The 24,530-nt window shown below is 43.4% G+C and overlaps 1 protein-coding gene across 3 annotated transcripts in view; it reads left to right on the forward strand.

Annotated features, from left to right (window-relative positions):
• The first annotated feature begins 1,782 nt into the window (after positions 1–1,782).
• Positions 1,783–24,530, forward strand: part of FYN (FYN proto-oncogene, Src family tyrosine kinase) — a 140,513-nt gene continuing 117,765 nt past the window's right edge. The window contains exon 1 of one of the 3 annotated variants that reach the window (XM_059842274.1): positions 1,783–2,103. The gene's annotated coding sequence lies outside the window, so the exon portion shown is untranslated. The remainder of the gene's footprint in view (positions 2,104–24,530) is intronic. The other 2 variants (XM_059842273.1, XM_059842275.1) reach the window with 2 other exon arrangements.

A 24,530-nucleotide genomic window follows, 5' to 3' on the forward strand; every position in this document is an offset into this window, starting at 1 on the left:
GGGAAGGCATAATCAGACCTCTCCGCTGAGCTGCAGTTTTCATCCAACAGGAAGAAAATCAAAGGTTGGTTTTTCAGTTGATCTATACATTTCTCCTCTTGTGTTGATTATACCTTTTACATGGCAAAATAAATGATTTTTAAAAACCAATCTGCATAGAAGGATTAGGATGGAAACTAAACATGAGCTACCCAGGAGCCTGAAAAACTTGTTTCTTTGTACATCTACAATGAGGTTTAAAATGAGAAGTGACACAAGTGACATTTTATTTTGGAATTTCCCATCTTCTCCAAATTCTTTATGTGAACTTGTGGAACAAACTCTCTTTGGTCCTGAAATGTAATGATCAAGAGTCACCTACACTCAACTTACACAGTCACCCAAAGAGGGAAAAACCTCTTTTGTCCTGAACACTCAGCTGTAGACATCTTGATAAGAAATAAGTTTATATTTGAACTTGTAAAGCTGTAATTTCATCAGGAAATCAAATTGCCAAGATGAGATAATTCTCTGGTTAAATACCAGCCTACAAAAATTAAATCCAAGGAGAAGTGGGAGAGAAATGTAAACCTCATTTATTGAGAACTTGTGTTATAGTTCTCTTCGCTATTTCAACATACTTAATCAAGTTTCTCTCCCTCTGCTTTTGCATTTTGTATGTCTCTCCTGTTCTTATTGAAGCCTAAATTGCAATTTCTTTAGTCCTAAGGCAAAAGAGCTTTCCAAGCCTAGGAGACAAGTGACAGTGAGATGTGCCTATCTCTCAGTATGGGAGCACTCAAGGTCACAGACAGGGCGGTGCTGGGGAGAGGACCTGAAGCTGAAGCATGTGGTGCTTTCAGTGGGCGTTGGAGGTGGATGCAACACCTTGAGAAACGCTGGGGGCATTTATGGCGTTGCTGAGAATCTGAAGGGAACAAAGTGTACAGAGAACTTTTCCAATCACCTGCCGGTGGAGCAGGGTGCCCCGTCACTGGAGGACAAGGCTGCCCGCACATCTTCGACTACAGTGCAAGACCGAAGCCCCAGCCGTGCTGTAGGTACAGCAGGTACACCCCAGAAAAACCAACTTCATGGGACTGACGCTCCTCCCAAAACGGCCGGCTGAGAACTCAGCGATTAAATGTGGAAAATTGAATAAAACCATAACTCTGGAAAACCTCCGCGTATTTCACTACCGCCGTTGCCTTATCACCCACTATTGCCAATTTCAAGAATCACGGATAAAAAAAACATAGTAGTAAAACAAGCCGTCGTCTTCCACAAAGACGCATAATCTGCTTAAGATTGTTCTCCCATTCATCGGGGATGTTGAGACGTTCAGCTCATTCCTCCCTCCTCCTCCCGAGGCGCCCCAGCGGCGCGCGGAGCATCGCGAACCGCTCCGGCGCTGGCAGCTGCCGGTCGCGAACCCCGACACGGAGCGACAACCGCTCCTCTCCTTCCTTTTCCCTCCTCTTCGCCTCCGGCCCCCTTCCCTTCCCAGCCCGGGTCCGCCTCCGTCACGGCCGCGCCGGGCGCCCGGAGCGGCGGCCGCTGCCCGGGGGCGTCGGTGGGCGCTGCCCGCCCGCGGCCGCGCGCCCCGCCTCCCTCACCGCCCGCCAATCAGAGTGGCGGCTGCCGCCGGCCGCGCTCCGCCATTGGCCGCCGCCGCTGTCAGTCAGGGGCCGCCCCCGCGGAGGGGCGAGGCGGGCGGGGGGGGCTGCCGGCTCCGGGCGGGCGAGCGGGGCCGGGCGGCGGCGGCGGCGGCGGCGCTGCGGTTGCGCCATCTGTCAGGAGCCCCGGTGGGAGGGAGCGCCCGAGCCGCGCTCGCCCGGGCGGAGCGGAGCGGAGGCGAGGCGGCAGCGGCAGCGCGGACAGCCTGTGCGAGCTCATCCCTGCGAAGGCTGCGGCTGTGCCGCCGCACGGAGTCGCCGCCTCCGCGCCGGCAGCGCCTCGGCGAAGCGCGTCTGCCCCGGGAGAGGCAGCGGCGCCCGGAGCGGCGCCCCTCGCTGCGGGCGGGCGGGGGCAGCCGGCGGAGGAGCGGAGCGAGGAGGATGCGAGTGCGGCGGCGCCGCCCCGGCCCCGCGCTGCGCTGAGCCGAGCCGAGCCGAGCCGCCTCAGGTAACGGAGGGGCCGGAGCCCGCCCGGAGGAGCGGGGGCGGGGGGATGCATGCATGCATGGATGGATGGATGGATGGATGCTTGCTGCGGCGGGTCTGTTTCCTTTGTGCGCCCGAGCGCTGCCGGGGTGCGGGGGCTCCCGGCGAGGGGAGGCGGCCGCGCTGCTGCGGGTCTCCCCCACGCACGAACACGCGGACCCAGCGCCCGCCTTCCTCGCCGGGAGCCGCGGCCGCAGCGCGGGCAGGGCCGGGGGCAGCGCCCGTGACCGCCCGTGCGCGGCCTCTGCGTGCCCGGGGGTCGCCCGTATCGGTGTCCCCCGCCCCCGCGGACGCCGGCCGGGGAGAGGGGAGGGGGCGCAGCACAGGGACGTATTTGTTGTCGCCGAACTGCGAAAAAGGGGAGGGGGGGGAAATAAATAAAAAGACCTTCTCTCCTTCTGAAATAAATCGTATAGGATTTGCGCGTCTGTGACAAAGGCCTCTTTCAGGGAAGAAAGAAGGGACGCACAAAATGCCCAAGGGTGGTAGGATGTGAAAAGAGGCTTGTTTCTTGTGTCTTCCCCTAGAGCCTCTCTGTTCCTTCCCAGACGAGGCCGCTGATGTGGTGCCAGTTCCTTTTCAGCTACATTTAAGATTAGGGAGAGATACCAAACGCCACACCATGGGTGCCAGCGTTTTGCTGCGTCTGCAGAGCCACAGTGTACGTGTCGCCCGACCTCCTTAATAATGCTCAGTTTGGCCTCTGCTTCCTCGGGATCTCGCCCGATCTCTGCTCTGTGTGGATTCTGCGTGTGCGTGAGCTCTGGGAGAGGGCTGGCCAGGGAAGGGAACAAACCCATGATACCTGGGCTCAGCAGTGGCACGGAGGGCAGGGCTGAGTAGATGCTGGTGGAGAGGGTTTGGGCTGGGTGGAAAGCAACCCTCTGCAGTTGCTCATCCATCACTCTGATATGCTCTGATTCTTAAAACGCTAAATAACGAGTGACCAGGGCGGACCGGGCTTTTGAAATGCACGCACAAGACTGGGAACGCCTTTGAGACCTAGTCATTTTCCTCCTTGTATACAACCTCCTTAACTCCCACATCCTTCCTTCCACCATCCCTGCAGCTGTAACACTTTTTAGGATCTCCTTCCCACACCCCTTTTTGTTTTCTTCTTTTTTTTTTTCTTTTTTCTTTTTCTTTTTTTTTCTTTTTGTCTTGATGTCTTTTTAACTGGAAGCGTTCTGGAAGCTGCGAAGAGTTGCAGGTGAAGATCTGTTTGTTTATATGCTGGTGGAGGAAGTGTTTTCATTAGGGTTGACTCGCCTGGTCTCCCATGAGGAGGAACAGTAAGCTAAAGGGACACTGTCAACTTGAAATCCAGAGAATGTGCGTGATGAATGGAGAGCTGTGTCCAATATTACACCCACCGTTGAGCTCCCTGCTGGAGATCTGTGGTTTTTATAAGCCTGTCTTCTGACTGTGTGGGTTGGTCATGCAGTGAAGGAGTAAAAACACACTTGAAACAAAGTCCTGTTAAGCGAACAAAGGAGTGCAGAAGAAAAATACCAGAGTGGGAAGGGAGGGAAGGCAACATCTCCAACTTCTCAGTTACATCCATTGTAGCCACTGCTTGACCCAGGGGGAAACTGGAGGGGGCTACAGTTCATTTTTATAGTTGCACATTTATTTAGTATCACTAAAGTGGAAAGGTTGTTACTTTTGCCCCAGTGTTTCAGGAGTTTTCAGCACCTTGATGTGTGTGCTCAGAAAACTAGTAGCACTTGATGGATGTCAGCAGGTCAGTGTCTTTCCACAACATAAATTTTAAGAATGGTATCTCTCGTGAAAAAGACATTGGGTTCCTTCTTGAGCCCTTCTTACCCCATAAAGTTACAATTTTGATGAAAAAGAGAAAGATTGCCTAATTAATGCTTTAAAAATTTGTATTTTGTTAATAGTAGGCTGCAAATTTGTTGAAATGTTCAGATGCTTCTTAGAGGATTCCTGTAAGCATCCTTCCTCTCCACCTCCAACAAATTACTGCCTCATCTGCATGGCTTGTCTTTGGCAAAAGAAACAATTTTCAATATGAAGTTGTCTGATGGTGGGCCCCTGGCTGTGGTGTTTTGTGGTTTATGCTTCAGGCATGTTGTTTCAGAAATTCTATGTTGCCTCCTGGTGAAAGACATAGTGGCATAAAATACCAGTTAAGTGTAAAACTCTGAACGGCCTTCTCTGGAAATTATTTTGGTGTTGAGTAAATACATGTCTTCAGTGAGGGACAAATGACTTTGGCATATGGACATGGCAGTCAGTGTAAGCCAGAAATTAATAAGGTGATACAAAGAAGTTGATTATTAATCATTTTAATAAGTATCTTTAAAAGTTAGGACTCAGTGATAAAGTTCTAATTCGGATGAGTAAGAAAAACATTGCTGAGGAGCTTTTTATTTTTGACAGACTACAACAGATTCCACGATGCCTTTATGTGAAATAGCTAAATGGTGTCATCTGAAATCATGAGTGGAGTCTGATATGGTGAGGGCCTCTGTGACCACTGGCCCTCTGGCTTAGCTGAATACACTAACCTGGACATGGAGTCATCAACACTGACTTACAGTGTAATAAAATTGTAACAGTTGTGATGATTTCACACTGTAATATGGTACATCTGCAGTATCATATGTTTAATTGTGATAAGGAAAGTATAGAGCTGTTTGCCATCTTATGCTCAATTACTTTTATTTAACCAGCACCTTCACTTTTCTGTCTTGCTGCATTACTGTGCTTTTTACTTCAGGGAGAAAAAGAGTTGGAGGCATGTGCTTTCCCTTCGTCCTTCTCTCTGGGGTGCACATTAATATTTGATTCAAACTTGTTCTGTAAAGTTCTGCTTAATTAAGTTTGGGCACCACTTTGAATGTATAATAATGGTGTTTGTTTGTGTCATGGACAGTGCTTTGTAATTTGCTTTATGGGCAAGTCTGCTGCTGGCAGTGTGTATTGTCAAAGTGACCTTCCTTTCAGAGGGAGAAAACCAGTAACTCCTGGCCCTCTCCCACCCCTGCACCTCCCACAGAAGTGTCTTCAGAAGTCCCTGTGACCCATTACTCCAAAAACAGGACTTGAACCGACAAATCTAGTTCATCCGAGCAGTCTCATTGAAATCCAGCAATTAAGGATTCCTTTGGTGACAAAAGGCCTACGGATCTGTATTGTGCAAGTCAGCCATTTACTTGAGGCGAAAGCCACAAAAGGGTTTGCCTGCCTCCGTGAGGAGCACCCTGAGCTGCAATCCCTGGAGATGTGGCTCTCCTGGCCGGCGATGTGGCCTCTTGTTGTGCCAGGCTGAACGCACTGTGCACCTCAGAGCTGAGTTCCCAGCAGCCAGGGAAATGCTGCCAGGGCCACCCAGTGCCAAGTGCCTCAGAAGGAGGTGAAACTTCAGGGCTGCATCTGCCTGCCTGCTGGGTGTCTCACTTGGTACCACGGTGGCTTAGGGTTAGCTATTAGAGGTTAAAAACCTAACCTTCTTTTGGTGAGGTAGTAATAATTTATATATATTAAAAAAAGAAAACACACCAAACAAACAAAAATCCCCCAACAAAATTACAAAAACACAAACAAACGAAAAAAACCATACCAAAAAATCCCCAACCAGCTTTGCATTTCAGTAGACGATAAACATGCAGGTGTAGAAGAATTGGGATTTCTAGCATTTGCATCCTGTCACGGGTTTCACCCTTAGTGCCTGACTTCCAGACAGAGAATTGACAGGTGCAGATGAAACATGAAAGGCTGAAGCTGTTTCGGTGCATGCGAGGCTGTGTGGCTCCCCTTAGGGAGCGAGAGCCCCGTTAGCACTGTGCTCCAGGACAGCCTCGCCTGCTGGCTCAGGCAGGGCTCTGCTTCGGGCAGGCAATCTCTGCCTCCTGCTTTGTCAGTGGTCAAGTGAAACCTGTCTGTGGGAGGTGTCCTTCAGCCCCGAAACTGGAAGCAGGCCTGACCTTACAGGAGTTGCAGTACCCTGTTGCTGTCCTTACCACTGGCTGCAGGAAAACAGTCACATTTTGTAGAGCTTTTTTGGAACTTTAGTTCACTTGGAACGGAAACAAAATTGAACGGTATCACTGCTTTTACTGGGGGAGGTGAAAAATCATATTATTTCAAGTCAGTCAAAACATGATGCCTCATCTTGCTTCTGACTGTTTTAAATGGTAACTTGCTGTGAAAGCAAGGATTTCAACTCAAAATACTGCCACCTGTTTGGAGCAAAATAGAACCTTTGACACCTTGACTTTTTACTGGAGTATAAAATCAGCAGTAGTTTTGCGGAGCTTTAAGTTGTCTATAGAACTAAATCATCTTGCAGAAAATGACTGTCAGATTTCTCCTGACCAGCTCTATTTCTTGTATACCATGAATTTGAATGAATGTTTTTAATCTGAAAAAGCTATCAAAAAAGATGGTCTGGCAGTATCAACTGATCTGAATTAGGTGGTCTGGGTTAAATCTTTTTTCCAAGAAGGTAGAAGACAGCAGATTAATTTTAAACTTGCCCTTCCTAAAATGCAGCTCTTTTTTTGTATCCCAGTTTGAATGGATGATGTTGGTTGTGACAAGGTGCTATGGGGAGAAATGTTAGCCCATATTTTCCTGCCCAGCTTCTCCTGATTCAGAGAAGTCTTGCATCTCTGAAAGTTGCCTCTCCCACACTATAATTTTTTTAAGTATCTGTGAGTAATAAGTCCTTCTTGCTCAAGGCAGAAACCTAAATTTTTAGAGCAAGTTCATTGATGTTCATCTTACTGAGATGTGGTTTAATGTGGTGAACTCTACAAGGCAGCAGCAATGTGAGAATGTTTTGATGAGAATGGGGAAGGTGACCCTTCTGTGCTTATTTGTTTTGCTCTATTTTGGTGGATTTCTTTGGAGGCAACAATGGCTGGAGGCCTTTTCTGGCCTAGGGAAATTCTTTGTTCCATCCTGCTTTAGGTTCCCTGTGGCAACAACCAGAAAGGAGGGATGTTGAGAAGTGGCTGTGAGTGATGTGTTCAGTGCTTTAAAGTACAAAGGATCCCAGTCAGAGCTCCTCAGAGGAGCCAGAGACACTGCTAATAGTATTCAATCCTGTGCAGTGAGAGCAGCTAGTCTGCTCTCCCCAAAACAAAGGCACTATCAGCAACCAGCCCTGAACAGAAAGACTCCACCTCACATAGCTCACTTTGCTTCACAGCTCTTGGCGTGGCCTCTGGAAGATCATCTGCACATCCTCCAAGCTCCCTTGCAGCGGCTCTGGGAGCTCTAAAAGACAGCTCAACATCTAAAGTTTGGCTGTGTGAGGACGATCATAACCTGAAACTGAGATCTTGCATTTCAGACCAAATGTACCATCAGTACTGAAGCTTCCATAAATGCTTGGAAAGTAGTATTTTATTCACCAAAGTGTTGTTGCTCACAGTGGTGAATTTGGAAAGAGTTTTGAAGCTGAAAGTGATGGTAATGGCACCAGGACAATGTATGAAGGAAGGCAGGAGTAGCAGGGTGGAGGGACATTGAACAGACCAAGGGAAGAGCTGGCTGAAGCAGGCAGAGGAAGCTGCCCTTGTGTGTGTATGATTGAGGACATTTGCTTTAACAGAAAAGAAGTGTTTGGCACCATTTTAACATGAAAATAACTCTTGTTTTAGTGATTTTGGGAGGGGTAAGGAGAAAACCTCAAATGATTGGCTTGGCTTACATGAAATATCTGCTCTGTTTAAAATTGTCCTTTTCCTCTTGGCTCCAGTTTTCCTCTGTTAACAGATTTGACCAAAATAGTTCTCGATCCTTTTTGGTATAGTCCAAGTTGGAAATATTTTTGCCAGATAATCTCAATCATGGCAGGTCTAAATTTGCTATATTCTCTATACAGAGAAGTTAAACAGCCTGTGAAAATGAAGATTAATCTTAAATGCTCATTCAGGTTTATGCTTTTTTAAAGAAAAACTTCGCCTTTCCATGAGAGTTCCCTAATGACCTGTCTGGTGATTCCTAGCACCCTTTTTCTTTACAATTTCAATTTTCCTTGTTGGGGGTGGGGAGGCAGTGGGGTTGGGTTTTTTTGTTTTGCTGATTTTTAACAAATAAACTTTAACATTCATTTGAAGGCTTTTTATTGTATTAATAAAGACCTTTCAACCTCCCTTGTTTTTGAACAACCTGTGTGTGAAAGAGCATTTTGCGTAACGTTGATCTTTGACTTGCAGCTGTACCACTTACAAAAAAGACAGTTCTGAAAGTTTTCCTGGCATGACTTTGGAATATCACGTATTTCCTATCCTGGCTGCTGATAACGATGTACAGATAACTGTGTTGGGTTGGTTTTTTTTTTTAAATTTTTTTAACATGTATTTTGGGTTTTTTCCCCCTTTGTACCTGACCTTTCAACCACAGAGTTAGTCTGGGGCTTATACTTGAAGTTGATGCTCTTGCCCAGAATAATTGAGAAGAATTGTTGTTGGTTACTTCAGAAGTTCTCCAAGCCAGAAGCCACCACAGTGGGTGATGAAATTGCTGAGGACATAGCTTCATCCCATACCTGGTCACTCCTTAGGGCTGAGCAGAGAGGACCAGCTCATAGCCCTCTTTGGAAGCCAGTGATGATTGTGTCCTCCAGCCAGCTGCTTTCACCCCAGGGACAGAGGGGGAGAGCAGGTGTAAGCAAAACAAACTCTCACACCCTTAAAAGAGAGGCTATTTGTTTGTTCTTGGGACTGTTTTTTCTTTATGGGCACCCCTCACCAGGCAGCTATGATATGTTTTTTTCCAAGAAAAAAGAGCATGTCTGAGACTAGGTATGGAAACCTCTGTTATCTGAGAAGGCAATTAGACTGATTTTGTCTTAAACTATATGTAAATGCTCAGTTTTTGTTCTTGGTGGTGAGGTTAATGGTGGAGAACATTTATTGTGGTGAAGTTAATGACCTCTTGCATACTTTTAGGACTTCCTGTGAATAGGTCCTCTTGTATGATGTCACTGTATGACAATGAATTTTGAATTACAGAGAGTGAGCCCATATCCAGCAACATTTTTGTCTAAAGATCAGCAAAAATGCCAGTTCTGTTGCCTTTCTTCCTCTCTGGGAAGTAACTGAAAACGCCTAAATTTTCTTCTGGGGTTAATCTGTGAGATAGCCAACAGATTATGAAATTTTTGGATGCTATCACTCTGTGCAGCATTTAAATTGGTGATTTCATCAAGAAATACTCTCACTCCCATTTCCAAATTAATTGAAAATGTCTTGTCTGGTTTCTTTCTCTTCAAGAAGGAATAAAACTGTTTAAAACTAATCTTTTGAATAGCACAGTATCTGAGGTTATTCATAATTTTAATTTACAGTCTTTAGCTAAATATGCAGGCCTTTCTTTCCAAATATTAGATTCTTCAGGTGTCTTTGAGTGGTCAGTGATTTTTATATTCATAAGACCTCATACTTTGGACTTGTGAAGAGAAATAGCTATTGGATTTTTATTTTATTTTTATTTTTTTAATATCTCTTCTATTTTATTCAGAAAGGCCGAGGCAAACCACCTTTAAAAGGAGAAAAAAATGTTTAATGAAACCCATTGTGTGGCCTATATTCACTGCTGAAAAACTTTGTAAGCCCATCATCCTACAACTGGGATAAGATCAGTGTGCAGGAGCTGACAAGCTGAAGACCCAGATTTAACTCTCAGTATAGCAGCCTGTATGCTCTCAAAAAAACCCACTCATAGCACTGGCTTCAATTGCTTTTGTAGTTTCTCTTTTGCTGGAAAAGTAGTGAGCCCAAAAATTTGACTGAGAAGAGAGCTGCTAAATGTTGTGACCTTGTGGAAGAAACATCCCCTACATTTGAAGGTCGGAAGTGACCTTTTGTGCACGAGGGGAGGTAGAAGACAAGCATTGACTGTCTTTCTTGCTTAGGGCAGCATTACTGGCATGTCTAAAAACTGCAGAACTCCTTGTCCTAATGTTCAAGTGGGGCTGCCAAAAAGGAACAAATAGGGCTGCAGATAAAAGTGTGCAGGGAAGACTGTGTCCCTTTTCCTCCTCCTCAGTCGTGGCAGGCAGGGTGGGGAGAGCATCGCTTTGCACTGCTTGATGACTCGACATTCACAGACATTTGCTGCTGGCCCTGTAAAAAGTTTACAAAATTCTTGCATTTATAGATTTATTTTTTTTTAACCACTGACCATCAGTGTGATTCAGTGACTTCTTTAAGGGTGAGGTAACCTTGTCTCTACCCTTCCTTACATTTTCAGCAAATCTTAGTTCAAAATCATGAGGTTACATTGTCTGGGGCTGGGGGATGTTTTTTCCTCCCCATGCAGCAGAGTTCGTAGGCAGTTCTGCTTTATGAAGCTGAGTGTATAGATGTGGGTGTTAAACGAGTCAGCCTAATCTTGCTTTTGTGGTCAACTCCTCCACGATTTGTCATGTCAGTTTGTGTCTTGCAGAAGGTATCTGTCATCCTTTAGAGCTGGTGTGGCACAGCAGGACTGTGCTGAGAACAGTCTGGGACTGCATGTGGACAGCATTGCTTTGGTTTTATTTCCTTGGGTAGGGCAAGCCTGGGACCCAAGATACCCAAGTGCCTGCTCAGCACTATGCTGTGGTGGGCAGAGGAGCTCACCTGTGAGGTTCAGGAGAGCCCCAGAGCCCCAGAGGAACACTGTGCTCATGTGCCTGCACTGCTTCCAGGACCACCGTGACGTGTTCGTGGTTGCTGTGAGTGTATCTGTGTGTTGTAGAGGCTGTGCTTCGCTTCTTGACTCAAAAAAAGGAGAGACAAGAGAGCAATGACCAGAAAGAGTTGGCTAACTAGATGAATGTCCATTTTCATAGCATCAGACTACTCAAACTAGCTTTTTTTAAAGTTGCCACTAAACTTATTATTTTTTAGAATTATTGTTATTGCTTTTTTTTACATTATCTGCCCCACAAAAGACAAGGATTATTATTATATTATAATATTATGTTCTGTAGGAGCTTCATCTAGATCAGCTACCCACAAACTTTGAGGTGACACAGTGCTATGATAGTAGCAGTGGTGCTGTGATAGTGTGCAATGTTTATTTTCAATCTACCTTGTTTAAAGAAGGATGCATTCAAATTGTATCACCATAAGAATTGGAGAGTAATTCTTGATGAGTGAGGTCTTGCCAAAGTAAACTGGTGCAGAGAGCTTATGGTTCAAGTAAATTTTGAAATTTTATTATGTATCTGTGAATTTCTTAATGCTACTGGACTGTTGTTGACACTCTCTTCCAAAAGTGAAATATCACAGAAATATTAATGCAGGTGTAAGCAGCTCTGCAAAGGGAATAAAATCTGTTTGCCGATAGTGTAGGTACCCCAAACTGTGATAAGAATTTCTTCCATAATCAGCAGTTGCCACTGTGAGGTGTAATTTCTGAGAAAATATCTTGAAAATGGCAGCCAAACCATGTCATGTAGATTTACTTCATGATTGTTGGTATGGGAACTTGCCAAACGTTTTTAAATTGTGACAAGTCTGTAGCTTTGAACTCTTTCACATCATACTTTAAAAAGGGGGTGGAGGACAGTGGGGAGAAACGCCTGATGTTGTTTAAAGGAATGATCGCCTATGGGTTTTTTACCCACTCATATTGTAAAAATTTATTTTCTGTAACTGATCTCTCTAGAGATAACAGATTCCTTCTAGAAGTACTTTTTTATTAGCTTTTTCATTAAGCTATTTTTTAATAGTTCTTCTAACATCTCTGAGGTGAGCTGTACGTTTGAAGGAAATAATCTCCCTGAACAGAATAGGGGTACCTTCAAAGCTGGGACCTCATCCAGGCAGGTTTTGAGTATCTCCCAGCACAGACTGAGCAGACCCAGCTCTCAAGCTCGCCTTCACATGTCAAGTGCTGCAGCAGCTTTGTGGACATCCACTGGACTCACTCCAGTATGTCAGTCTTTCTTTTCCCAGGACTCCCAAAGCAGACCGAGTACTCCAGATGTGGTCTCCCAAATGCTGCAGAGAGAGGAATAATTACCTCGCTCCACCTGTTGGCTAATTAAATCGCTTATTTGGTGCCAGATCTTCAGCTGCTGCCAGTTATCTTCATTTCCCTCAAGCTGGAGCTGGTGGAAACTCTCCCTTACAGGGGAGTACTTGTAGGCTCTGTCACCTCAAAAAGAGCTGGAGCAGTGATGGTCCTTTGTTTAAGTTCCGTGAAGGAGGTGACCAATCCAATGTTAATGTACAGAAAACTGCAATGGTTTTCAATTTCCCTCTAGTCAATTTTTTTGCACCCGTCCTTCATGGTTCATACTGCAACGTAACCTGAAACTGTATAACCTGATACAATCTGTATCACATTTTGGTTAAAACAGTGAAGAAAATGCCTAGTAAACAGCATATGCAGATATGCATTCTGTGTATTCTGTTTGTTTTCCTGGCAGTACTTTGGCTATTAGCTAAGTTCCCTGCTTTAAAGTTAATGTTTGGCAGCAAATTTAAGGATTGAACTAAGAGTTGTGCCACCAAGGTGAGCCTCATGGGAGCTGTGGGACAAAAACTTGTGCTTAAAATTTTATACCCAGAAGGTGTTTTCTTCTCCACTAGATTTCTGAGGCTCTGTCATTGTGTGTGGGCTGTTATAGGTGTCTGACGTACTACATGTGATTTGCTGTAGTTTGTGTTTCTTAAGGTCTAATCTTCCTACACTATTTGATTATATTTTTCCAAACACACACAAAATGAAAATTTCATGATTAGTGGTTTAAGTACTGAAATTGATATTTGTCTGAAAAAACACAGAACAACTGGAGTACAAGATAAACCCCCAGCCATCAGCAATCCTGCGCACGTGGGACTTATCCTGCAGTTGTTGCCGCTTCTAAGAGAGCGTGGCTCACATCATCCAGCTCAGAGGTCCAGTGTGGGAGGTCAGCCGAAGGTATAGATTTTATACCTGCATGTACCTGCTTTAATGTGTAATACATTAATGTTTAGTTTAGGAAATTCTGGCTCAGAGGTAGCTGTGGCAGTGTCTGAGGTGTTGAGTGTATTCTGTATGCTGCCTGCCTGACTGGTGGTCAGGGAGATGGCTGGATTGAGTGCTTGGTGTGCCTGGAGGACCTCCTGGGTATCTATTCCATCAAAGAAAAAGGAAGCCTTAACAACCCACTGGTGTAAAAGGAAGTGGTAGAGAGGTTTGAGCAGGGGAAGGTTGCCTAGGAAGGGGAAATGTCAGGCTGCTCTTTTTTATTTTCCTTTTTTTTTTTTTTTTTAATTTAACCTTTAATATTTATTCCCACCAGAGAAGTTGTTCAATGTCTCCCTTCCTACTCTGGCTGTTGCTACTGCTGTTTTCCTCCTCCGATATCTCTTTGGGTGTTTGTTCTAGCTCTGTGGCACTGGCAATGGCTGACAGAAGCTCTTTTAGTGGTCCCTCTTTCGTCTGTTCTGTTCCCATAACCCTCCTTGCAGCAATCCTGTCTTCATGTTTGCTTACCTTGGTCTTCTCCACTGCTCACCTTCCTTGCCTTGCCTGCAAATCCTCTCATCTCCCAACACAAATGAGCTGTTTATCCCTGAGCTAATGGGTGTTCACAATGCTCTGATCATAATGTTGCCGAACTGCTTATATTCATGGTGATTAAAAAATAAAAAGATGGATTACTTTTTTGCCCAGCCCCAGAAAATTAGTTGTATTTTTTTCACTTGGTACAGTTATCACTGTAGGATGAGTTGTTTGCAGCTCAGAGTGAGCAAGAGGCCCCTCCTGGTTTTGAAGCAACCCTTGGGTTACACAGCTCATTCAGGTTACTGAGGCATTGTTACAGAGCAGAAGGACTTTGTGCAAGAGATACATCAGAGTGGAGGCTTACTACTAATCTGATCACTGGTTTGTGTGGACAAATGGAGAGTTTTGCCTGTTCACAGTAAATAATGGGCACACACCCTCCCCAGGTTCTAGGGCACTGCTGGTGAGCAGCTCTTGCCATGGCCGCTTAGGTGAGGTTCACCAGCTCAGAAGGGTGCAGGCTTTTATTTATTTGCTTTTATTTAATCAGAAACTGGGGTCACTTGGCCCAGTATTTAAGCTCTTGTGGGGGAGAGAGTGAGAGTTGAAAGCATTCAGAAATTTGTTCCAGTTCTGATTTAAGTCATGTGAAGAGCTCGCAAACTTTCTGGTGTTCAGTTGCAGCTTGAGCAAAATAGTTCCAATGGGAAGATGAGGGGGGTGTGTTTCAACTCACATTTAATATTTTTTTTAATGGGCTATGCAAGATTAAACTTAGGTTATTGTCAACAAGACAGAGAAGTCAAAAACTCCTTTTCTAAAGAGTGTGATGTGTATTATCTTGGTAGAAACTTTGTGACATGAGGCAACAAACAGCACTGAGAGCAGGAGATCAGTACCTACTCCAGACAATGCCAGCACCTTTAATCCTCTTCATCCTGGCCCTGAGTAAAATTTGGATGGTGGCAAGACCAGAAGCCAGTGTTACCAATCTTAAATATTTAGATACTTGAGTGGCTTTGGAGGAGAGAAGGAAGGGGTGGGATTTTAGAGCTAGAGATATTACATATTCATTTGGCCACTGAGGTCCAAGGTAGTGTGGTGGCTACTGCTGCTCAAGATCTCAAAGGTGACTATCTTTTTCTTATGGAATAAATGTATGTGTACTTGTCAACACCTTCTAATTAAATCTAACACATTCAAATTGTGTTGGAGGTCGGCTCCACCGGTGTGACTCAGGTATTTTTAATATATATATACTTTGATTGCTCTGTCTGGAAGACTAGTTGTTAGAGTTGATTTGTGGCTGATCTATGCTGTTTTGAAATTGCTGATGCATAAACGGGCATAGTAGAGGCTGATCTTAAAAATATTCTTAATTTTCTTATGTTAATGCTGGCAGATGTTTCTAAGCAATACACTGACTTCTTTGTATATTATTGTTAATCTCTTTAAAAAAAAATTAAACAAGGGAAGTCCTTGATAAAAGGAGTGGTAAGAGCTGGGGCATTGCTCAGTGTGAAGCATTTAACACTATTATTCTTCCCTGTTTTGCAATAGTTAAGGCATTGTCAGTGCTGTCCAAACAGACAAACCCACTGACTCCCTGTGCCCTCACCCTTCCACCCTGGCCAAATCTCAAACCTTCCTGGAGGTACAGATGTCTTCCAGGATAACTGCCCTTGGCTGTTCAAGCACACTGCCAGCTTGTGTGCAACATGTGTATGAACCAAAAATGTCAGAAATGGTCCTTTCATCTTATAGATGTGAGTCAGGTTTGGTTTTTTTCTCCTCTTCTTGTGACTCTATTCTCTGACAAGCGTGTGGTGGCTTACCGCTTGAAAAGCGATGCCTTGGGGTTTCACACAGAGCACATCAGGTATTGGCTGCTGTTTTAAGGTGGCTTCTTATTCCCTCTGCTTCTTTGGTGTAGGACTTTCCAATGTCCTTTTGTCAAGGATTACTTTTTAGGAACTTAATAGAGCAATTACCGCATATGCTAAAGAGGCAAAGTAAGGCATACACTGTATTAAAACAAAAGGATTGGGAGGACCTCAAGGAACTTTATCTCTGAATCATAATTTTGCAGACTGCTGATATGCTTAAATCTGAGTGCATGCCACATGCTTGGACTAGAGGTGTGGTACCTGCCATTCATTGCCTGTGTATATAGCTAACTGGTTTTGAACACTTTTTCCTTTGGGTTTTGATTTTTGGGGGAGTGGGAGAACATGTTGAAGGTATCTTGAAGATATCTTACCCCTTTTTGACTCAAAGGGAGAGAGACCTGGATGATTATACATATTAATTAGCAATGGCTGAACCCAGAAGGAAAGCAGCATAAACTACAGCCTACTTGGCAGTAGTTTTGTTGTGTTTTCGGGGCATTTTTTTCTTTACCTGATGTTCACAAGAAACTTCTAACCTAATTTTGTTATTCCTATGAGAGCTCATTTGTGATGACTTGCCAGAATTCCTCAAAAAAATTTTAAGTTCCTTGTTGGCACCTGTGGTTTAGGTTCCTTTGCTTCAGTTTTAATACCGCAGGAGGTTTTTTGGTTTTTTTTTCTTTTTTTTGCTTGTGTACAAATTTGCATTTTTTAACAGAAATATTTATCAAGCAAACTAAGAATAATAGGAAGTATAAGAAATTATTTGGGTTTACATAATGAATATTTGAAGATTCATGCCACTTTAATTGCTTTTTGTAACTGTGCCTTTGGCTTCCTGTCCCTGTAGTGTGAGGGACCGCACAGTACAGCTGTCCGTGTATTGCAAAATTTAAAAAGTATTAAGTAGTACAGTGAGGGCTTTAATATAGAAAATAAATAAATGTTAAAGGCATAGATTTTTGTATATTTTGTTTCTTGTAGGCATAAGCTTTAAGCAGTTTGCTTACTTGTCCCTCAAACTTGGAGTCTTTTGATGTCTCAGAGTATATTTGAAGATGATTGTGAATGATATTGGTGACCCGTGATTTTCAGAAGAGGCCGGTGTGTAGAGGAGACGCTGCTTTTAACCCTCCTGAAGGGACTCTCGGTGTTTGTGGATGTCAAACACCTGGATGCTGCCAAAGCAAGTCAGCATGCATGCTCTGCTTGACCAGGCACAGCTCTTCTCTCACCTTTTCAGGTGGCAGGAGACATGGAGCAAAAGGGAAGGTGAAAGGGAAGGCTCGATGACACAGCTAACTAGGAAGTAAAGGGGAGAAAAGGAGGATGTATTAATAAGAAAGAGAGCTTTGTTGGCCCGGGGACTACAACTTGATGTTTAAATTCAGTGACCCTTGTTTCTAGGAAGTTCAAACTGTAGCTGCTCAATACCTGAAGTAACGAATCTTTTTTTCATTTTTTCAATGCAGAATCTTTATCAGTAGATTTATTTATCAGGCTTTTATAGAGCAAAAGTAACGCAAGCCACTTGAACTCACAATGCTCTACAGAGGGTTTGAAAACCTGAAAGCCAGTGTGCCTTCTAGGCATACCCAGCAATCTCCCAGACTCGCTCTACCAGCCAGTCATGGCATTTTAGTGGCATTACTTGGCTGCATCTGTGTCTCAGTAAATGTTCCTCCTCAAGTTTGCTGGAAAAATGGCTGACTGGTGTGTAACCAGAAATAATGTTTTACTATATTTAAATTCACATGGGTAGTACCCAGAATGTGTAATTTTGGGTCACTTCTTCCTAGGAGTAGAGATTTTTAATGTTCCAAAAAAGAGGTTTCATTTGTATCCCTTTCATTCTCCAGAAGTTCAGGAACTGTCTGCTTGATCTCTTTAAGGCCTTGCTGGTTTGATTTCAGTTATGGAAACTACTTGGTATAAGAAAATTTTAGGGCTGAATTGAGCAGACTTTTCATTCTGTTTGCAGGCTGAGGTTTCTATGTCTGTGCTTTAGTCTAGGAGTTTTGGCTAGGGCCAGCCCTTTCCTCTGGGAGTAGTTCATATTTGTTCTGCATTTTCAACAGCAACAAAGGTAGCAGCCAACATGCTGGTTTTTCTCTTTACTTCTTCTGCTTTTACTGGAATTGAGATAAATTCATCCTCTAGAAAAAAAGAAAAAAGAAGGAGGGAGGGGAGAGGAAGAAATAGATTGCTGCAATATTGGGTGCTGAGAAACTTGGTGTTTCTTGAGACTTCCTGTTAAGCATTAAATGGTTTGTCAGTTTTGTTAACCACTCTTTTTGTGAGCAAGCATCCTGCATTAGCTCTCTTTGAGTAGAACTGGACTAATTGTGCCACCTTGGCTTAAACTGATAATTTCTTTTATTAAACTGAGACTGTGAAAAGGATTTATCAGCACATGTGTGAGCTCTAAGGGATTTATTCAAGGTTGGACAGGATTTTGGTTTGGTTTTTTGCTTGGTTTGGGTTTGGTTTGGCTTTTTATGTATTATTAGTCTGGGGTTTGCCCTTCTGCTGGATGCTGCTGAGCTGGACATTTATTAGCTACTCTGGATTGCATAGTTTGTGTTGGGTTTACCCTCCTGCAGGCTGCTCACACCTAGGAAGCTTGCTTTGGCTGGGATGTTGGCCTTGCTCCTGGTGAAAAGGGTAAAGGGGGATGTAGGTGTCTGTCCTTCTGTCCACACTGCTGTCAGCAGAGTACCTGGGCAGGCAGGGCAAAGGCATCCAACAATTGTAGGCTGGCTGAGCTGCAGACGCTTAGTGTGGATTCTTACCATGGAGTCATTGACACCCTGAACCTCCAGAAGGTTTAACAGGCTACTCACATCCAGTAGAATGCCTTCTTTTCTTCCCAGTGATCTTCCCCTAAAAGGCTATGCAGACGTGTCTAGAAGCAAAATATAATGCACGTAGTAATTTGTTTTTATAATCTTCATTGTGTTATATATTTGAGGAGTCTGCTAATAGATGTTCAGAACAGATCATTTCCCAGCTAATTTAGAGAGTTGGAAATTTGCACTTGCAACAGCTCCGTTGCCTTTTGAAAGGGACTTTCTATGGTCCTCATAGAGGAGAGCGGAGTGTTTGGAGATGTGTGGCTCCTAAGGTATTGCCAGTACTTCTATACTAATAACCTGCTGCTTCTCTAAGGGAAATTGGTTTTCTTAAGAACAGAAGAATAGCCTTGAGCTGCCAGCTCAGTTGCAAATAATTGCCCAGAGCGTGTACATCAGCAGTGTTCAGTAATGGTGCTAAGTGGGAGGAGTGCCCACCCATAACCTCTGCCAAGTATCTCTCATGGCTTTTTGCAGTGTCTGTATCCAGAACTGACACAACATGTATGTATTTACATCAGCACTGACTCAGGCTGCCTCTTAAACCACGAAGCACACGGGGATGTTGAAATAAGGGCAGGCAGATGCCAGCTGAGGTTTTGTGAATCTTGCTTTCCTGAGAACAGATTCTGAGAGTGACACAAAACTGTGCATGGTAGAAATTCAGGATATGCAGGGGTCTTAAATCATTCCAGTCCTAATGGCACAAGTTAGGATACAGTGAACGCAGGTCACTGCCAATTTCCAGAGAGTTCAAGGGAAGAGCATCTCCAACTGCTCTCTCCACCCTTTGGTTATTGGAGAGTTTTTAATATCTAGGTGTCATCAGTATTTGCACAAAGCATCTCTGTTACCTTCAGTGTACTCAGAGAAACAGCAGACCAAAAGGGAGGAGGTCCTGGAAGTTTATCTGTTCCTGCCTACATTTCTTGTGCAAGTAAATGCACTGTCACTTTGTAAAAGCCTTCCTCATCTTTCAAGGCTGCTCATGTGTTCCTGTCTCATTCTCTCTCCTTTTTAATCATCCTGACCAATTCCTCTAGCCGCTCTGAATCTGTTTTCCAGCAAAAAAAAGACCTTAAAGCAAGTTGAGCAAGAAGTCATGGATTACAGAGTCTGCCTTGTCTAATCTGGAAGTAGTTGAACTGAAGTTTTGAGGGCTTGGGCTCTTCCTTCTGCAGGTAGCAACAAACCATGAAATCTGTTGATAAACAATGTGTACCCCTTGTCCTCCCCCTTGACTGTGGTTAACCCAGCAGTAAGAACAGCATGAAGTTTCCCTTTTCTCCCTGAGCTTAAAAAGGAGAGACTGTGCATCAGCCTGCTGATTAATCACAAGCACTCATATGATGAGAACTTCTCAGGGGAGGGGAAACATCTGCTTTTTACAATCTTAAAATAGTCTTATTTCAAATAATATTTCCTTGATTTTTTTTTCTTGATGTCAAGGATGCTTAAGTGCTCGCAGTATCAGTGTTTGTGTGTTACAGTTTGGGTTTTAGATGCCTGTTGTGATCCTGGGCTTTTCAGCTGAGAAGATCCATGTTTACTTTAGTGCCCTGTGGAGCAGACCAAGGCAGTAGCAGGAAAGATTGTCTCCTGCTGAATCACAGCTTCACCTGTTGCAGGAGCTGGGAGGTGCTGCATGAAAGTGGTGGGGAAGTTTGGAGGAAGGGAAGGGCAAGAACCTGCTGGACATCTGGGAAACAGGCTCCACTTAAGCACACTTTGTTAAGAGAAGTGACTTATTTTGCTGTGTAGCAATCTAATAAACTCAGGGATGACTGGAGAAGTGTCAAGTTAGTGCAACTGCAAAGGAAGTCAATGGACTCATTGCTGTGGATGTACTGAATAATCAGGCTTCTCTCAAACTGGGCACCTAAATAAAGAAATTTAGTTTATCTTGTCTTTGTTATAAAATATCAATAATACTCCTGGTGTCTTAGAATGCTGTAAAAAAATGCATGCTTTGTGAAGGAGAACTCATGTGCTGGGCAGTGCAAGGACCCATGAGTGAGCTGGTTGACTTTCTGGAGCAAGCTGAGAAGATCATTCTGTACAATGACAGTGAATGTCAAAAGGGAAAAAAAGTATTAAACATCCCCATTGAATAAGCACCAGCCATTTTAGGCACTGAATGGGAGACTCTGCTCTTATGGGAAGCTTTCCATGTGACCATGTAATTAAGAGCTTCACCAGTAAAGTCTTGGGCAAGCTGGGGGAGGGCAGGCAAATGTGAGCAGCACAACCAGTGACAGCTCTGGGAATTCTGGGGTTTGGTGCATAACTTCACACATAGCCTTAATATTTTTGTCATGCCAACATGTGTAACTGGTCTTTTGCCACGAATCTGCAGTGAGATGGGGGAGAGCAAAAGCTGAGGCTTTCTGTTGTTCGGGTATGAAGCAGCACACTCAATAACCAGAGAGGTCTCTGCGAACTGGTGTTGCAAGTCAGCACATGTGAACCACACTAATTTGCTGTTGCCTGCAGTGCTTGTGGCAAAGATGACAAACCAGCCTTTGTGCGAGCGAGAAACCAGCGAGACACAACGCAGAATGGAAATTCGGTGCTGTTGGGAGAGTGGGCGTTGCAGGCTCCTCACCTCTCCCTTGCTGTGGCTGCGAGGGGGTTGCACACATCTGTGTGTGTGGGGAATGCTCTGAGCCACAGGCTGGCTTTCCAAGCACCCCAGCAGGTTAGAGTTTATTCTACAAGGAAGCCTGGTAGAATGAGCCCTGGAAAGAGCTTACAAATGGGACTTCTGTCTTTCTAATTACCTGGCTCTAGTTTGGGGTGACCAGAGTGGTTTTGTTTCTTTGTAGTTTTGGTTGGAGTTTTTTGCTTGTTTGTTTTTAACACTAATATTTTGGAGTTCAGTCCGTGCCATGCTAAGAGCTCTTCGGTCAAAGAATGTGAAGCTGCTCTTTGTATGAAATCTTACTGTCCTTTACAGGTAATACTAAGCAGAGATAGAACATAAACAAGTGATCCCATGTCTGTCAGCATTGTTACCCTGTTTTATTTTAAGCCTAATTATACTTGAAAGGTGTAGGGGAAATTGAGAACTTGACTTCTGGCACTTATCAACGCAATCTTAATTAACCATCAGCACCTCTTTTCGTGGATTTCTACAAAGAGCTCAGTCCTATCATCTCACTTTCCTCGTCTCATTTGACAGTTAATACTCTCAGGTTAATTTCTCTTAACTTTATAACATAGTTTATCATCTGTTTAAAAATAAGAGGTAGAAAACTTCTGAAAGCTGTGGGGCTCCTTGCTTGTCAAAGGACAAACTCATCAAGCTGTCCTTTTCTGACTCTCAGCAAGAGACTTCAAGGATGTATATAAATCTCTCTACTGTGGCAGTGGGGTGATAGGATATTGTGAAATGCACTAGTGCTGGTGAATGAGATTATAGGATGAACAGAAGAAATTAAAGGATGAAACTACATACAAATTTTACTTGCTAAATGAGGTGTTTGTAAATGAGCCCTTTGTTAAATGTGAACTGAAATTTTTTGGTTTTTTTACTGACAGAGTGGAAGTAGAAGGCATTAATCCAGTCACTGAACAGCTAGCATGTGTTCTTTGTTTTTCAAAAATGTCTAGTTTTCAGTGTTGCAATGACTTTTACCTTGAACATGACAGGTTTGACAAACTGTCAGAGATATTGAAAGTTATTGGGGTTTTCCACTTAATTTTTTCCTTTTGTTTTTCTGGGGGGAGATTTTGTTGTTCTTTGTTTTGATACTGCTACCTTGGTTTTAGAAAAGGGACAGGATTGTTAGAGGAGTTCAGCGGTGAGGAGATCTTTTTTGGCAATTGACTTTTATTTGACATAAAGATATTTTTAAAGCCATAAAACATCACTTGAGTCATATAATCCCTGGTGTGTTTGAATAAGCTACTTATGAATTATAATAAAAAAATAAAATCCTGAAAAGCCCATGGTCAGTAGTGTTTGGACACTTGATAAAACACTTAAAAGAGTCTAAAGAAATAATAAAAATGCAATCACATCCTGTGCCCATTAACATTATTGTATGAGTAAAAGCTGGTTCAGTGCCTGCACTGCATGTCCCCAACACAACATTGATGACATTTTGAGAGAAGTGGGTAAACATTTATACTGCACTCTGAGAAAAGGTTACCTGAAAGCCTTTTGATGGAACTTGGATTTGTAATTTCAGTTTTGTTTCTTTAAACACACAAAAAAACCAAAACCAAACCCACTCAAGGTCAGCTGTGTCTGTGAGAGGTTTTCTTCCTTGGGCTTAATGGAGCAAATCATAAGTGATATATATGTATAACAGGTGTTGTGTCATTGCTTCTAGACTTAAATATATAAATAATTATTTAAGACTATATTCATATTCTTCAACATACTAATAGTAAGAGATTTTGCAAAATGTGATACTGCTTGTGGTTGTAACTTTAAGAAAAATTCATCTGTGTTTTGTTTTTTTCTGACACAACTTGCCAGAGTGTACACTTACTGAATTGAAAGGAACACGTATCCTGTGACTGGTTTCCTGTGAACCAAAGAGGGCAGAAGTCTTTTCCACTGTCATTTTGTCTGTTGGTGTAAAATAGAGATTATCTGCTGTCTGCCATTTCCTCTTCTCCCTCCATCTCTATTTCTTTCTGGGGAGAGGAGGAAATAAATTTTCTGTCTTGTGCAGATGTTAGAGCTGCAGGGAGCCTCTCTCTCTCTCCAGCTTCAGGAAGCATTTCCCAAATGGACTGTATGGTCCTTTGTCTTTTATTTCTTTCTATTTGGTTTTATTTAGGATCATTAGTGTTTTGTGCTGACAAATTTTACTACACGCCAGTAGTGTGTGTTTGTGGAAGAGTAATCATGTTGTGATTCATTTTGGAGGCACTCGTGTTGAAACAGCACATGAAGGAGAAATTATTCAACTAAAAAATTCTGAAATACAGCTCTATTGCATTTGCCTCAGAGTCCAGGAAAGGTGCTTTTAAGCAAGTTTACAGTAGCACATATTGTACTGCTGTGTGACCAAAGCATCTGTGTGACAAAAACACTGTGAAAAGATGACGTGTCCGTGGTATTGAGAGTTTCACTTCTTCGAGAACTGAAATTTTCTACCATCTATTCATTAAGACCTCTTTCATTCCACCTGTGGAGTGGGATGAAACCCAGACTTCAGTCTTCTTGTGTCTCAGTTCAATGAAAGTCTTGCTTGCAAGACTCCCCTGAAGCCTACGAGAAGGAAGCACCATGTCTATATGATTTTCAAACACTTTTAGGGATCAGAAATATTTAAAATGAAATTTTAATTTATCTTGAAATGTTTTTCCTTGTCTTCTCCCCCACCAGTCCAGTAGTCTGCAATACCAATGTACTGTTTCCACTGATAGAGCTGCAGCCTAAGCTAGTTGAAGAGGTCAGGGAATGAAACAGAGTGAAAACCACATTGACTTACTTTGTGTTCAGGAAAAAAGTGGTGCCAGTGGAACATTCAGGAGAGACACTGCTTGTGCTGTTTAGTCTTTGGTGAAGTAGTATCTACCTACAAAGTGAGGGATCTTTGTGCCAGTCACAAGTCCTGAAATAACCAGTACTTGCAAGTTGTAGTCCCATTTTATTCTTTTGGTGTTTGCTTGCAATCAAATTGCATTTCAGTAGTATCTCTCCTGATCTTTAGAGCTCATGGAAATCTCAAATAGTAAATGAAAACCTTCATGCTTGTTAATAAAGTGGACAATAAAGGGATTGTGAACCCTCCTGTGAACCTGCTGAAATCAGGAAATCAGTAGTGAGAAAGAAGGTGCTGTTTCTTGCAAACAGAATAAGGTTTAAGTGGATTGATATTTAAGCCTTTGCAAGGAGCAAAGAAATGAAGATCCACTGACAAAAAATTACTAGAAATCATGCGCTTGCCGTATTTCCTTTTCTGTGCTTCTTCCCTCCCTTCCTCAGTGGAGGCTGTTTATTTACATGGAAATAAAACCTGTGTCTCTATTTGAGGTGGACCAATGTTGTCTGCCAGGGCACAGCTGCAGCCAGCAGTCTTTTTGAAAGAAACAACTCCAGTGGAGTGCTTCTATTCCAAGGTAAAGGAGAAACAGCAGCAGGGATCCAGGTGGGACTGGCTTTTTTGTTTGGGTTTTTTTTGTTCCTCCAGTGTGTGTCACAGGGAGATGCTGGGGGC

Source organism: Haemorhous mexicanus, chromosome 3 (genome assembly GCF_027477595.1).
Source record: "Haemorhous mexicanus isolate bHaeMex1 chromosome 3, bHaeMex1.pri, whole genome shotgun sequence".
Taxonomy (NCBI): domain Eukaryota; kingdom Metazoa; phylum Chordata; class Aves; order Passeriformes; family Fringillidae; genus Haemorhous; species Haemorhous mexicanus.